At 42.9% G+C, this 16,264-nt stretch overlaps 1 long non-coding RNA gene across 1 annotated transcript; it reads right to left on the bottom strand.

The window, feature by feature from the left end:
* Positions 1 to 919: 919 nt before the first annotated feature.
* On the bottom strand, positions 920 to 16,242 carry LOC103879584. The gene is made up of 3 exons (XR_640271.4): positions 15,273 to 16,242; positions 2,569 to 2,622; positions 920 to 2,361 (listed from the first exon to the last, which is right to left on the bottom strand). It is a non-coding gene; the product is annotated as an uncharacterized LOC103879584 (long non-coding RNA).
* Between the last annotated feature and the right edge of the window lie 22 nt (positions 16,243 to 16,264).

Below are 16,264 nucleotides of genomic sequence, written 5' to 3'. Positions count from 1 at the left end.
GCAAATTAAAGTTAGCGGAGAAAGACAGGTGGTAGGGAGCAAACTAAACAGATGGGCTTAAAGAAGCAGAGGTGCAATTGGATAACAAACATTTGGCCCATGAGACCCTTGAGAGAAAACCTGAAGAGCCAAGCCTTCAAGTTACCTCTGTTTTCAGCAGTAATCCAGTCATGTGTATTCCTAAAATATGCGTTCTTTTTTTTTGGTTTTTTTTTTTAGATGGAATTTCGCTCTTGTTGCCCAGGCTGGAGTGCAATGGCACAATCTCGGCTCACTGCAACCTCTGCCTCCTGGGTTCAAGCGATTCTCCTGCCTCAGCCTCCCCAGTAGCTGGGACTACAGGCGTGTGCCACCACGCCCAGCTAATTTTTGTATTTTTAGTAGAGACGGGGTTTCACCATGTTGGCCAGATGGTCTCGATCTCTTGACCTCACGATCCACTAGCCTCGGCCTCCGAAAGTGCTGGGATTACAGGCATGAACCACTGGACTGTCCCTGTTCTTTGCAATCAAATAAACCAAAATAAAATACTCTTTCTATTAAATGTTTGCTAGTGTGGATATTAAGCTTTTACTTGTCATTTATCACAAAAAGTTTCCATTTCAGTTCTTTCCTTGCTCTTTTTCATTACATTTTGGCTTTTTAAAAGTAGAACCTGGCCAGGAGCAGCGACTCACATCTGTAATCCCAGCACTTTGGGAGGCCAAGGTGGGAGGATCACCTGAGGTCAGGAGTTCGAGACCAGCCTGGCCAATATGGCGAAACCTTGTCTCAACTAAAAATACAAAAATTAGCTGGGGGTTGTGGCACGCTCCTGTAATCCCAGCTGCTCGAGAGGCTGAGGCACAAAAATTGCTTGAATCTTGGAGGCGGAGCTTGCAGTGAGCCGAGATGGCGCCATTGTACTCCAGCCTTGGCAACAGAGTGGGACTCCATCTCGGGGAAGAAACAAAAACAAAAAACAAAGTAGAACCATCCATCATATAATCAATAACCACTTCACCAGTCAAAAACTTACATTCATGCAAACGATAGTAACAGAAAGCAGATCAGTGGTTGTGTGGGTCTGGGGGAGGGAACAGGTGGGAAGAGTTGGGAGCAATGGGACACAGTGGAGTCTGAGAGCACTCTGGGGTGATGGGTGTGTTATTATCTTGATTGTGATGATGGTTTCACAAGTGTATACATATATTAAAGTTTGTCACTGAGTACAGTTTAAATATGTGTAGTTTATTGTGTTCTAATAATACCTTAGTTAAAGCCATTTTTTAAAATATTTATTCTTCTTCCCAACAAGGACACTTACACAATTCTATTCAACGTATTATGCTTTATGTTCTATGCTTACCTATAATTCACCTGCAATTAATTGTGATATATGCTATGTGAAATTAATTATATGTTTATATTTTTCAGTTTTAATAATCTATTTTCCAGCTGTATTTCATAAATAATATCTGTCACCATTGGAAAATCATGTGTTGAGCACTGTAGTTTTAAATTTATTTCTATTAATATTTTTCATTCCTTGGCCAATTTTCCTGTTTTTAAACATAGCATCATCTGATCTGGAGGTTTGAAATTTTGTTACTTTTTAGTGTTTTAAAGTCATGCTAAGGCATGGACCCTAATGAGCATTTTATAATGGAAAGAGCATAAAATAGAAAGAATTACTGTAAGAACTAGTATAGATATATTAAAGATTTTATGCATTGTTCTCCCCTGCCTTGGACAATAGTTTTTATTGTGCCTTTATAGCTAAACAAGATCTGTCTATGGCTAATCTGGCCACTTCTATTACCTATGTACCACAAAAATGTCTTTTTGGACCTAGCGGACCATACGGAAGTTTGGTAACAACATTCATCTGGTAGAGTTTCAACACAGGATTACTTTTGTCATTTACCCACTTGCTAAAACTCCCTTACTTTTTCTACTACTTTTGTTCCAAAGTTCTTAAAGTTTATAGATTTAACTGAGGTTTTACGAAGCACACATGACTTGGCTAGCACTCTGCAAGGTACTGAGAGTACAGAGTAAGTGACTCTTGGGAAGCATGTCCCCTTACCCCCTTACTATCAGGGCTTACTCTTCTTCCTCAAGCAAATAATGAACTGTGTAGCACATGGCAGGACACTGAAGAATAGACCCTGGTAAAGCCCCGCACACTCTGCGAGGTAATGCAAAAAGAGGGTTATGTGTTCAATGCTGACAAGTCATATGAATGGAAACTGTCCACAGATTCATCTACCGTTCCTTCTCCAGAGGAAAGAAGAACTCAATCAAAAGTCATAATACATCTACAGGTGGCTGGTAAAGTAGAGGCACTGATTTCAGTGGAATTGGGCCTTGCTGGAAATTCTGCAAGAGACCATAGAGACTCTTTTTCTGAGAGGAACAACAACAAAAAAGTCAACATTTCAAGCAAATATTCCCACTCCAAATGATTAACACAGTCATTCTTATCAATAGTTACTATGTTTCACCGATCAATATAGCATAGAGGCTGAAAGGTCAGGCTTTGCAGTTATAACAGACATGCGTCATATTCCTGCCTTTTCCTCTTACCTAGAATCTGATCCCGGACAGGTCACTGACCTCGCTAAGCTTCAGCTCACTCATCTGTAAAATGGAGGTGACAGTCATTACCTAGCAGCTAATGTTAATGAGAGATAATGTGAATAAAACACTTTGCAGAGAGCTTGGCTCATAGGACGTGCTCAATAAAGAAAAAAAATATAATGTTTATTATCATTGTTAAAAGTATACATTGAAAAATTTCTACTTAGCTAATGTAAAAGTAATATATGTTTACAAGCCAGTTTGGGAAGCAAGTCAAACATACATGAAACAGTAGAGGAAAATCCCAAAATATGTAACATTGTTTACTGTACTAGGATGTTAAGCATGACATTCCTGTTATTTTAGAATTGTAGGAGATGTCCCAAAAGCTGCAAACGTTCATTGTCAGAACATCTATTCAGGACGTGCTACAAGATTGTGGAATTAATTTTGTGACCCCCTAGTTAGTTATCCACCTCAGGAATTATAGGAGGTAAGAAGATCAATCTTTAGACCCAAGAGATTCTAGGGAGACCAGCATCCAGAGTCGTTTGGGGAGAGTTGCCAGCGTGCCACACCCAGTCCACACACAGTAAGGAGTGGGCGGCGCTTCTCACAGCATTTTGAAGCTATTGCTGCCCCACCTTCAGCCTGCATGGTTGCTACAGGAAAGCACGCTGCCAGCCTAATTATTGTCCCATTGTAGACACTCTCTTTTTTCTGGCAGCTTTTACCATTTCCCTTTTACCCTGCATGTTCTGCAGCGTCATTGTGATAGAACTTACTATAGATTTTATATATTTTATTTTTTCTGCTTGATATTCAAAGTACACTCTCCATGTGAATGAAAAATTTTGACTGTCTTTCAGTTTCAGAAAACTCTGTCATTATCTCTTTTAATATTTTTTTTTCTTTTTTTTTTGGAGACGGGGGTGTCACGCTGGGTTGCCCAGGCTGCTCTCAAACTCCTGGCCTCAAGCAATTCTCCCTCCTCAGCCTCCCAAAGTGCTGGGATTACAGGTGTAAGCCACTGCGCCTGGCCCAACATACTTTTAATATTGTTTTTTCCATCATTCTCACTTTATCTTGTTCTGGCTTTCCTATCCACAAATATATACCATGTCATCTCAATACATCCTCCATGATTCCTGATAGCACTTCTACATTTTTTTTCTTTTTGTCTCTTTGTACTGTGTTTCGGTGAAGGCCTCAGTACTGTCTTCTAATCCACTACCTCAAAATGTCCCAAATGAAAATTGTCATTTCCTACCATTACCACACTCTGCCTTCCGAACTATTTCTCCTCCTTACTTCAGTCAGTGGCCTTACCATCTGTCAGAAATCCTGAGCTTCTCCTAGACTTACCCTCTGCTGATCCTCCATACCATTACTGGAGTGATTTTTAAATAATATGATTCGGAACATACTAATCCCATACTTACGACGTATCAGTGGCATCCTACTGACCTTTAGAAACATGGCTTACAAGTCACTCAGGACACGGTCCCGCTTCCCCTGTTGGCCTCATGTTTCTACATTTTCCCTTTGTATTCTGCCTTCCAGCGATTCATTCATTCAAATATGCACCTTTATACACTGAGTGCCTATAATGTGCCAACTACTTTTCTGGGCCTTGGGATACTTTAGTAAACAAATCATGCCAAAATATCTTCTTCATAGAACTTAGTAGGGGAGATAGATGGTAAACAAAATCAGTAAAGTGTCTGGTGTGTTGGAAGTAATAAGTACAATGGAAAAAATAAACCGAGAGAGGGGAACGCTGCGGGTGGAAGCTGGGTGATGGAGACTTAAATGGAATGACCAGAGAAGGCTTTACTGAGATGGTGGTATCTGCTTGAAGATGCGAAAGAGTTGAGGGCATGAGTAGTGAAGAATCTGAAGAAAGAGCATTGAAATCAGGAATATCCAATGCAAAGGTCTTGAGGTGGAAAGTTACCTGACTAGTTCAAGAAGCATTCAGGATGTCAATATAGCTGAGCAGACTGGGAGGGCAGGAAGTAGGAGATGAGGGTGGGGAAGTTCCCAGAACTGAGCTACTGGGCCTTGCGGGCCATGGTAAAGCGTTGGGCTTTTACTCTAAGTGAAGTAAGACACTTCAGTCAGCGTAGTGACATAAGTAGGGGTGGTAGGACACTTCACTTCACCATGGAGGGTGTCAGGCAGAACAATGATGTGCTCTAGTTTATATTTAAAGGATTACTCCGTCTGCTATGTGGAGAACAGACTACAGGAAGAAAAGGAAGTAAGAAAACTACTTAGACCTCTTTAGGAGGCTATAACAAAAATCCAGGCTTGAGATGAAAATGACTTGCACTGGGATAGTAGCAGTAGAAGTGGCGAGACTTAATCAAATTCTGGACGTATTTTGAAGGACTTCGCTAATAGGCTTGTGCTAATTATGGTTTTAGGCCATGGAGATACTTCTATAAACGAAGAAAACAGAAAACCCTACCAGAATTGACTGAAAGGTTGAGTGAGGGGCAGGAAAGAAAAAGAGGTGGCAAAGGTGAGTCAAAGGATTTCGGCCTGAGCAACTTAAAGGATGAAGAAGACAAACAGGATGAGCAGGTTTTGGAGGTAAAATTAAATCAGTTTCGGAGTGTGAAGGTTTGGATGCCCAACAGACATCCTCATGGAGCTGTCAAGTGAGAGGTTAGATATGTGAGTCTGGAGTAGAGGTCAGAGGTCTTGGCTGGAGATACACACTTGGTGATCGGTGTATAAGTGGTATTTAAAGCTATGAGAGTGGATGAGGTAAGCTCAGAAGGACGATTGACAGAAAAGAGAAGAGATCCAAGAACTGAATCCTGGGCTACTCCGTGTGATTAGCGAAATTAGGAGGAATTGGCAAAGAAGATTGAAGAGTAACCACAAATGAAGGCAGAAACCGGGACAGTGTGGCATCCTGGAAGCCAGAGAAGAAGGTATTTCAAAGGTGAGGGAGTGATCACCTTTTCTAATACTATTTGAGAAGTGACAATTGACTATGAGGATGTAGAAGTCACTGGTGACTTTGATGAGCATACATTTGATGGAGTGGTCAGAAAAAAAAGATTTATTATAGCAGATTCAAGAGGGAATTGGTCAGAAAAGGATCACTGAGGAAGAAAAAAGTAAAAACTAAACTAAAGAGAGAATTGGGTTTGTACACCCATGTTCATAGCAGCAGTACTCACAATAGCTAAAATGTAGAAGCAACCCAAGTGTCCATCAACAAATGAACAGATAAGGAAAATGTGGTGTATACATACCATGGAATATCATTCAGCCTTAAAAACGAAAGACATGGCCGGGTGCGGTGGCTCACGCCTGTAATCCCAGCACTGTGGGAGGCCAAGGCGGGCAGATCACGAGGTCAGGAGATAGAGACCATCCTGGCTAACAAGGTGAAAACCAGTCTCTACTAAAAACACAAAAAATTAGCCAGGAGTGGTGGCGGGCACCTATAGTCCCAGCTACTCGGGAGGCTGAGGCAGGAGAATGGTGTGAACCCAGGAGGCAGAGCTTGCAGTGAGCCGAGATTGCACCACTGCACTCCAGCCTGGGCAACAGAGCAAGACTCTGTATCAAAAAAAAAAAAAAAAGAAAAGAAAAAGAAAAAGAAAAAGAAAAGAAAAAAGGAAAGACATTCTGACACGTTACATCGATGAACCTCAATAACATTATGCTAACTGAAATAAGCCAGTCACAAAAAGACAAATACTCTACGATTCCATAACTTACATGAAATACTTAAGAGTGGTCAGAATTCTAGACAGAAAGTAGAATGGTGGTTACTAGGGGGAAGGGAGGAATGGGGAGTTATTGTTTATTGATCATAGAATTTCAGTTTTACAAAATGCAAGGAGTTATGGAGCTGGATGGTGGTGATGCACAACATTACAAATATATTTAATACACTACTAAGCTTTTAGTCCTCAACCTTTCTGGCAACAGGGATCTGTTTAGGAGAAATGATATTTCCAGGGACTGAGGCAGGGGTGGCAGTGGGGGGCGGGGAGGCAATGATTTCAGAATAATTCAACTCATTACATTTATAGTGCACCTTATTTCTATTATTATTACAATGTAATATATCATGAAATACATATACAACTCACCATAATGTAGAATCAGTGGGAGCCCGAGCTTGCTTTCCTGCAACTAGATGGTCCCATCTCGGGGGTTATGGGAGACAGTGATAGATTATCAGGCATTAGATTCTCATAACGAGCACACAACCTAGATCCCTCACATGCACAGTTCACAATAGGGCTCATGCTCCTGACAGAATCTAAAGCCACTGCTGATCTGACAGCAGGCGGAGCTCACACAGTAATGCGAGCAATGGGGAGCAGCTGTAAATACAGACAAAGCTCACTCCCTGGGTCCTGGGGGAGGTGGGAGGCAGGGGGCTGCACTAAGCTATATAATAAACAAGGTTAAGATGGGAAATGTCATGTCATGTACATTTTACTAAATTGGTGGGGGGTGGGGGTGGGCATTGAGAACCAGTGAATACAGGTGACTCATTTAAAGAGCTTTCTATAAGGGAGCAAGAAAATAGGACAATAGCTGAAGAGAGTTTTTGTTGTTGTTTATGATATGGTAGATTCGTTTTCTATTGCTGCTGTAACAAATTACCACACATTTAGTGGCTTAAAACAACACAACTTAGTCATCTTACAATCTTGTAGGTTGGAAGTCCAATGTGGGTCTCACCAGACTAAAATTAAGCTGTCAGGGAGACTGTGTTCCTTTCCGGAGGCTCTAAGGGAGAATCAGTTTCCTTGCCTGTTTCAGCTTCTAGAGGCTTCCTGCATTCCCTGGCTTCCGACCCCTTCTTCCATCTTTAAGGCCAGCAACATTGTATCTCTTTGACCCTTCTTCCACAGTCACATCTTTCTCTTAACAGTCTTCTTCTGCCTCCCTCTTCTTCCTCCCGCTTCTTTTAAGACCTCTTGTGGCCACACTGGGTATACCCAGATAATACAGGATAATCTCTGTATTTTAAGGTCAGTTTATTAGCAACCTCATTCCATCTTCTCCCTTGATTCTCCTTTGCTGTGTAACCTAACACAATCACAGGTTCTGGGAATTAGGACAGGGATATCTTTTGGGGGTCCTTAGTCTGCTTACTACATATGGGGTACATTACAGCATTCATGTCGGATACTCCAATAGAGAGAGAGAACTTGATGATGCAGGAGAGGGCAGAAATGCTGGTGTGGCATGAGCGAGAAAACAGGAGAGCTGGCTTTCTGTAGGAGCAAGGAGAGTTCCTCTCCAGTTAACAGGAGAGGAGGGGGAGGACAATGCATGAAGACAGATGTTGGCCAGTGAGTAAATGTGCTGGGGACTTGTGAGAGCCATTATCTTCTCAGTGACTTAGAGGCAAGGTCGTCAATTGAGAGTGAGGATAGACTAGAATGTGTTAGAGGTGTGAAGAGACAAAAGCTATAAAACTGACATCAAATAGACAAGAGCATAGGCCGGGTATGGTGGCTCATGCCTGTAATCTCAACACTTTTGAGGCCAAGGCAGGCAGATAGCTTGAGCCCAGGAGATCAAGACCAAACCTGAGCAACGTAGAGAAATCCTGTCTCTACAAATAGTACAAAAATTAGCCAGGTGTGGTGGTGCACACCTGTAGTCCCAGCTCCTCGGGAAGCTGAGGTAGGAGGACCGATTGACCCTTAGGAGGCCAAGGCTACAGTGAGCCATGATGGTACCACTGTACTCTGGCCTGGGTGACAAAACAACACCTTGTCTCAAAAAAAAAAAAAAAAAACAGGGAGAGAGAGGAGCATGAAAAGACTAGAGAAATGTGGGCATCGAGGGCCCACCTGAAGTCTGTGGTCATTAATTTAAAGTGCAATCACTTAGCTTGTTTTCTACACTCAAGTGGACAAAGGATTCATATACTAATTAGTCAGGGTAGTAAATTTCTCCGTAAGAAATTTACATGGGTTATCACACTTTATCCTCACAACCACTGAATGAAGTGGGCACTATTATTATGCCCTTTTTCAGATAAGGACACTAAAAGATTGGCTAAAGTAAGCATCAACTACAATTTTTGTTTTAGGTATTAGTTTTATTAGGGGATTCAAAAATAATATTTGTGTCATAAGATTAATTTAGTAAATGTAATTTGATCACTACATTCATTCATTAACCAACTATTATGGTATCACTATTTTAGGCTATACACTTCAAAACAGCTTAGATATCAGGAATCTTTGTCTTTTAAGAGTTGAAACAGCATTTCTCCAGTTAACTATCAGAGCCAGTGATATGGTTTGGCTGTGTCCCCACCCAAATCTCATCTTGAATTCCCACATGTTGTGGGAGCGATCCGGTGGGAGGTAATTGATTCATGGGGGCAGGTCCTTCCTGTGCTGTTCTCGTGATAGTGAATAAGTGTGACGAGATCTGATGGTTTTAAAAAGGAGAGTTTCCCTGCACAAGTTTTTATTCTCTTGTCTGCCACCACGTGAGACATGCCTTTCATCTTCTGCCATAGTTGTGAGGCCTCCCCAGTCACATGGAACTGTAAGTCCATTAAACCTCTTTCTTTTTTAAATTGCCCAGTCTCAGATATGTCTTTATACAGCAAATTGGTACCAATAAAGTGGGGCGCTGCTGAAAAGATATCCAAAAATGTAGAAGTAACTTTGTCACTGGGTAACACACAGAGGCTGGAACAGTTTGGAGGGCTCAGGAGAGGAAAATGTGGAAAAGTTTGGAACTTCCTAGAGACTAGTTGAATGGCTTTGCCCAAAATGCTAATACTGATAGCAACAATGAAATCCAGGTTGAGATGGTCTCAGATGGAGATGAGGAACTTTTTGGGAACTGGAGTAAAGGTGACTCTTGCTGTGTTTTAGCAAAGAGACTGGTGACATTTTGCCCCTGCCATAGAGATTTGTGGAAGTTTGAACTTGAGAGAGATGATTTAGGGTATCTGGCAGAAGAAATTTCTAAGCAGCAAAGAATTCAGGAGATGACCTGGATGTTGTTAAAGGCACTCAGTTTTGAAGCAGAGCATAAAAGTCAGAAAATTTGCAGCCTGAAAATGCAATAGAAAAGAAAATCCCCTTTTCTGAGACAAATTTAAGCTGGCTGCAGAAATTTGCATAAGTAACGAGGAGGTGAATGTTAATCCCCAAGACAATGAGGTAAATGTTTCCAGGGCATCTCAGAGGTCTTCATGGCAGACCCTCCCATCACAGGACTGGAGGCCCAGGAGGAAAAAGTAGTTTCATGGGCCAGGTCCAGGGTCCCTATGCTGCACGCAGCCTAGGGACTTGGTGCTCTGCATCCCAGCTGCTCCAGCCATGGCTGAAAGGGGCCAAGGTACAGCTCAGGCCGTGGCTTCAAAGGATGCTAGACCCGAGCCTTGGCAGCTTCCACATGGTGTTGAGCCTGCAGTGCACAGAAGTCAAAAATTGGGGTTTAGGAAACTCCACCTAGATTTCAGAGGATGTATGGAAACGCCTGGATGCCCAAGCAGAAGTTTGCTGCAGGGGTGGGGCTCTCATGGAGAACCTCTGCTAGGGCAGTGCAGAAGGGAAATGTGAGGTGGGAGACCCAAAACAGACTCCCTACTGGGGCACCACTCAGTGCAGCTGTGAGAAGAGGGCCACTGTCCTCCAGACCCCAGAGTGATGGATCCACGGACAGCTTGCACTGTGTGCCTGGAAAGTCACAGACACTCAACGTTAGCCGGTGAAAGCAGCCAGGAGGGAGGCTGTACCCTGCAAAGCCACAGGAGCAGAGCCGCCCAAGACCATGGGAACCCACCTCTTACATCAGTGTGACCTGGATATGAGACATGGAGTTAAAGGAGATCATTTTGGAGCTTTAAGATTTGACTGCCCTGCTGGATTTTGGACTTGCATGGAGCCTGTAGCCCCTTTGTTTTGACCAATTTGTCCCATTTGGAATGGCTATATTTACCCAACACCTGTACCCCCACTGTATCTAGGAAGTAACTAACTTGCTTTTACTTTTACAGGCTCATAGGTGCAAGGGACTTGCCTTGACTCAGATGAGATTTTGGACTGTGGACTTCTGAGTTAATGCTGAAATAAGACTTTGGGGGGCTGTTGGGAAGACATGATTGGTTTTGAAATGTGAAGACATAAGATTTGGGAGGGGCCGGGGTGGAATGATATGGTTTGGCTCTGTGTCCCCACCCAAATCTCATCTTAAATTCCCATGTGTTGTGGGAGGGACCCAGTGGGAGGTAATTGAATCATGGGGACAATTATTTCCCATACCATTCTCATGATAGTTAATAAGTCTCATGAGATCTGATGGTTTTAAAAAGGAGAGTTTCCCTGCACAAGCTCTTCTCATCTGCCATCATGTGATATGTGACTTTCATCTTCCACAATGATTGTGAGGCCTCCTCAGCCACATGGAACAGTAAGTCCATTAAACCTCTTTCTTTGTAAATTGCCCAGTCTCAGGTATGTCTCTCTCTCTTTTTTTTTTTTTCCTGAGACGGAGTCTTGCTCTATAGCCCAGGCTTGAAGGCAGTGGCATGATCGCAGCTCACTGTGACCTCCGCCTCTCAGGTTCAAGCGATTCTCCAACCTCAGCCTCCCCAGTAGCTGGAATTACAGGTGTGCACCACCATGCCCAGCTAATTTTTGTATTTTTAGTAGAGATGGGGGTTTCACCATGTTGGCCAGGCTGGTCTCAAACTCCTGAGCTCAAGTGATCCGCCCACCTTGGCCTCCCAAAGTGCTGGGATTACAGGTATGAACCTCTGCGCCCGACCTCGGGTCTGAAAACAGACTAATACAGCCAGATAATTTATTATCTATATAATCCTTATTTCTTTTTTTGTTTGCTTTATTCATATTCTCTGTTCTTACATCTCATTTAGTATTTTAATTTTTCTAAGCATGTATCTATTTAACTTATTTTTTCAAATTTTCTAGTATGGAAGTAATAAGGGTCCCCAAATACCCTTAATCCAATTTCACATAATTTTTTATCCCATTTATCATCCCCGACTTTAATGATAATTTTGATTAAAGTTTTTTAAAAAGCAGTTCTTTATATATGTAGAATCTTCTATCTTTGTAATATATTGTTTGTAGTTTTGGTGCTCTAAAATTAGTTATACAGATTTATGTAAATACTTATTCATTTAAAAGAAAGGAGCTCCTCCTACTGGTGTCCTGAATTAATGGATTAGTGTTAATTGTTACATCATACATATTTCATGTATGAGGAATTAAAATTCCATTTATGTAGGCAAAACCAGAATGTAAGCCATGTCTCTTAACATTCAATAGTTTCTTACATGCAATAAAAATTGCAAGTGATGTGTATAAAATGATTGACTTAGGTTGTAAATACCAAGATCCATTGTGCTATGCTTCCTTGCTGTTGTTTGGGTAACAAATTTTCCTACTTTGGACCAAAGGAGAAAGCACAGTATAGTACAATAAAATATGGGCTTTGGATTGGGCCACTTACGAGCTATGTGCACTTGAACAACTGACCAGTTACCATGTATTTACTGGCACCTGTGGATATCTGGCATTGTATTAGGAGTTAGAGATATGTGTATAAATATCCACATATTTACTGTTTTCCTTTCTATTCTACCCCTGGACAATCAGAGACATGAGTTATAATCCAGGTTCTTTCATTGCCTTTTGGGAAACCTGTGCAGATCATTCAAGTATTTGAGCTTGTGTCCCAATCAATGATATGGAGGTAATAATATCTATCTCACAGGGTTGCTATAAGAATTAAATACTAGAAATGTTTATACAGAATACCTAGCACATAATAGGCACATATAATAATAACTGTTCGTTCCATTTTTTTCTCCCTTTAGATCTGACGTGGGGAAAAAAAAACGACGACAGCTTACTCTGAGGCAGGAGCAATGGATAGTGTCCTTGTAGAAATTATAGTACTCCCAAAATAATTGATTACTATAAATATTGAGTTTCCAAATGATTAGCGCTGGGTTTTCTCAACCTAAGCACTATTGACATTTTGGGCTGAATAATGCTCTGTTGTCGAGGGCTGTCCCGTGCATAGTAGGACATTTAGCAGCATCCCTGGCTGCTCCCCACTAGATGCAGTAGCTGTCCCAATTGTGAAGAGCAAGACTGTCCAGACATCGTCAAATGTTCCTTCAGGGCAAAACCCAAGCACCACTCCTCCACCATTGAGAACCACTGCAATAGTGGATCATAAGCTCACATTTAGTGGGCCTTGAGAGGTATTTTTAAAATTAAATGACATAGAATTTGCTATAGACTGAATTGTGTGTCCCCTCCCTGCCAAATTCATATGTTGAAGGCCTAAACCCCAATGTGACTATATCTGGAAATATAATTAAAATATAATTAAGGTTAAATGAGGTTGTAACGGTTGGCCCTAATTCCATTAACACTGAAGCCTCGTAAGAAGAGGAAGAGATCCCAGCCATTTGGGAGGCACAGGCGGGTAGATCACTTGAGGTCAGGAGTTCGAGACCAGCCTGGCCAACATGGTAAAACTCTGTCTCTACCAAAAGTACAAAAAAAAAAAAAAAAAGAAAGTCCAGGTGTGGTGTCTCATGCCTGTAATCCCAGCACTTTGGGAGGCTGAGGCAGGTAGATTACCTGAGGTCAGGAGTTGGCAACCAGCCTGGCCAACATGGTGAAACCCTGTCTCTACTAAAATACAAAAAAAAAAAAAAAAAAAATTAGCCAGGCGTGGTGGCACATGCCTATAATCCCAGCTACTCGGGAGGCTGAGGCACAAGAATTACTCGAACCTAGGAGGCAGAGGTTGCAGTGGGCCGTGATCGTGCCACTGCACTCCAGCCTGCACAACAGAGTGAGACTCCATCTCAAAAAAATAAGTAAATAAAAGTAAAAAAAAAAAAACAAAAAAAAAAAAAAAAAAAGAATTTAGAAAAGTAAAAAAAAAAAGACGAGGAAGAGAGCGAGATCTCTCTGCCACATGAGAACAAAGGAAGAAGGCGACTGACTATCTGCAAGTCAGGATGAGGGCCTTCCATCGAATTGGCCAGCACTTTGATCTTTCCAGCCTACAGAAGTATGAGAAATAAATTTCTGTTGTTTAAGCCACCCAATGTGTAGTATTTTGTATGGCAGCTAAAGCAGACTAGTAACAGAATTGAAAAGAACAGAATAGAAAATTCTGAAAAACATTATAGGTAGTCAAGTATTTCTTAGTGAAATAAATTTCTTACTCTGAGTATTGGTCAAAAGATTGAGGGAGGATGGCTTGAGCCTGGGAGATGGAGGCTGCAGCGAGCTGTGATCAAGCCACGGCACTCCAGCCTGGGCAATAGAGCAAGACTCTGTTTCACTCTATTTGGAGCAGAATTCAAGTCTCCAAACTTTTAGTAAAAACGTGAGAAGGAGATTATCACGCGGAGGTAAAGATCTCCCATAGGGTCCAAAAGGGTAGATATATCAGAAAGATTCAGAGGCCTTTGATGGTGGGTCCAGTCATCAAAACTGAACATCAAAACACTAGGTGGACATTTGAAGAACATTTTAACGAGATGTTATTTTTCCACATTGGTTGACTAACCATTTTTAAATCCATAGTTGTGGAATGAATAAATGAATGAACACAGACTACACAATTCCTGTTCATCTTCAATCAGCCAGGCCCTCTGATCACCTCCAGACAATCAGGCGTGCTGCTCCCTCTGCCTGGCACGTCTCTCTCCTTTTCTTTCCCCACTGAATTAATTCTAGAATCAGCTCTTTAACATCCCCTGGGGGACACCTTCCACTAGTTCCCAGACAAGTTTATTCTTCGTTTGTGCTCCTTCAATAGGCCCTAACTAATTGTACCCTAATTATTATATCTGTTCCACCCTTGTTCCCTGATACCCCGCTAACTCCGCATTCTTTCTATTCCCCCCGCCCCCATCCCCAAGGTAGCAACAACTATGTTCTGTTCCAGAAAACATAAGCCACAGCCCCCACCACAGTGCTTGGCAATGCGGTTGCCGCTTAATACCTGCTGACTGAGTGGAAGGAAGACAAGGCAATTACCTGACTCAAATAGGTGGGAACTGAACAATGAGATCACTTGGACTCGGGAAGGGGAACATCACACACCGGGGCCTATCACGGGGAGGGGGGAGGGGGGAGGGATTGCATTGGGAATTATACCTGATGTAAATGACGAGTTGATGGGTGCTCACGAGTTGATGGGTGCAGCACACCAACATGGCACAAGTATACATATGTAACAAACCTGCACGTTATGCACATGTACCCTAGAACTTAAAGTATAATAAAAAATAAAATAAAATAAAAATAAAAATAAAAATAAAGAGAAGCAAAAGAATGCTGCCTTCAAGCTGAGGGGAAGACTGAATTGTCCGTTTCCTTCTGCTCTAAAGTGTCCTCAGGAGAGGACGTTGGCGGAGCTGGTGCTCTCGCGGTGGCAGGCCACCACCCTGTGGAAGTGTCATGCACTGCAAGTGCTCGCAAGCTCCAGGAACAAACGCAGCCGCGCAGTTGTCTGGGGTTTGCCCCGTCGCTGCCAGCCCTCTCGCTGAGTCCCCGCCCTCGCTGATAAGAGCCCACTTGGGACCCCCGTTACGTGGATGGCTTCCCAGGACCTGCCCTTAAAGACTCTGATTTAGTGCGTTGGAAATGACGCAATTATTTTTAATTGGTACCCCAAGTAATTCTTACCATCAAGGAAGTCTGGGAAACAGATCACGTTTGTTTCAATCACCTGTGGAACTGGAGCGATTTTTTTTCCCCCGGTGACTTTATCACGAAGTTAACTTTGGAATATGCTAGTGGTTAATACACGGAATGTTCCCGAGATCCCTCAAGAAAGAAGCTACGAATACTTAAAAGATACTATTCCGTAGCGTTTACAGTTAACACTGTCCGTTCCAGAAGGATTCGAGTGACGGCCTGCTTTGAAGGCGAAGACCACAGGGCAACCCAAGCTTCAGAAGGGTTCTGGCCACGGGAGCCACACTGGTCACTGTCCCCTAGTGCTGGGATGACGGCTCGAGTGTTAGAGGATGCCACTCACTCCTCTGGTAGATGAGGTCAGAGAGCTCAGGGGACCAGAACAAGTCTTCCTTATCGGATTCCGGGCGGAAAAAGAGAAAGTCTTCCCGGAGTTTAATAAGAGTCATTATTGCGAATTGTTCTAGGCAAGGAGAACTAAGGAGAAATAGGCCCAAGTTTTGATTTCTGTTTTCACCAAGCCGCAAGTCCTAATCGTAGCAAGAGGTGCGGGGGAGTCGCCTTCCTTCCCGCCTAGTGGGACCCAAGTCAGGCTGTCTTTGTTAGCCAGGGTCAAAGGGGCTCTGCCAGGGAAAAACGACGCAAATGTTTTTCAAGAGGGAGGAAGTCTCCAGTCACATGTGACCTTATGAAATCCGTCTGGGCCAAAAAGATAGTGGACGCTTGGCTGAGGGCCCCAGGGACACAGGTTTCCTCCTGTAAGGAGGAGGCGGGACTCTTCATAAAATTACACTGCACACAGAGCTAGCATCAAGGTCCACTACACACACAGCTCCGAGGCCCTCAGGCGCAGACCCAGACCCCGCGAGGGGCGTCAAGTGCAGGCACACTACCGCGGAGGCTGGAGCCCGGCCTCGGGGCGGGGCGAGGGCCAGTCACGTGTGTCCGCTGCCGTCTCCTCGATTTCCCTACAAGGACTT

The sequence above is a fragment of the Papio anubis genome, chromosome 19, assembly GCF_008728515.1.
Source record: "Papio anubis isolate 15944 chromosome 19, Panubis1.0, whole genome shotgun sequence".
Classification (NCBI taxonomy): domain Eukaryota; kingdom Metazoa; phylum Chordata; class Mammalia; order Primates; family Cercopithecidae; genus Papio; species Papio anubis.
Note: the sequence above shows the minus strand (reverse complement) of the source record. Positions and strands in the feature narration are given on the sequence as shown.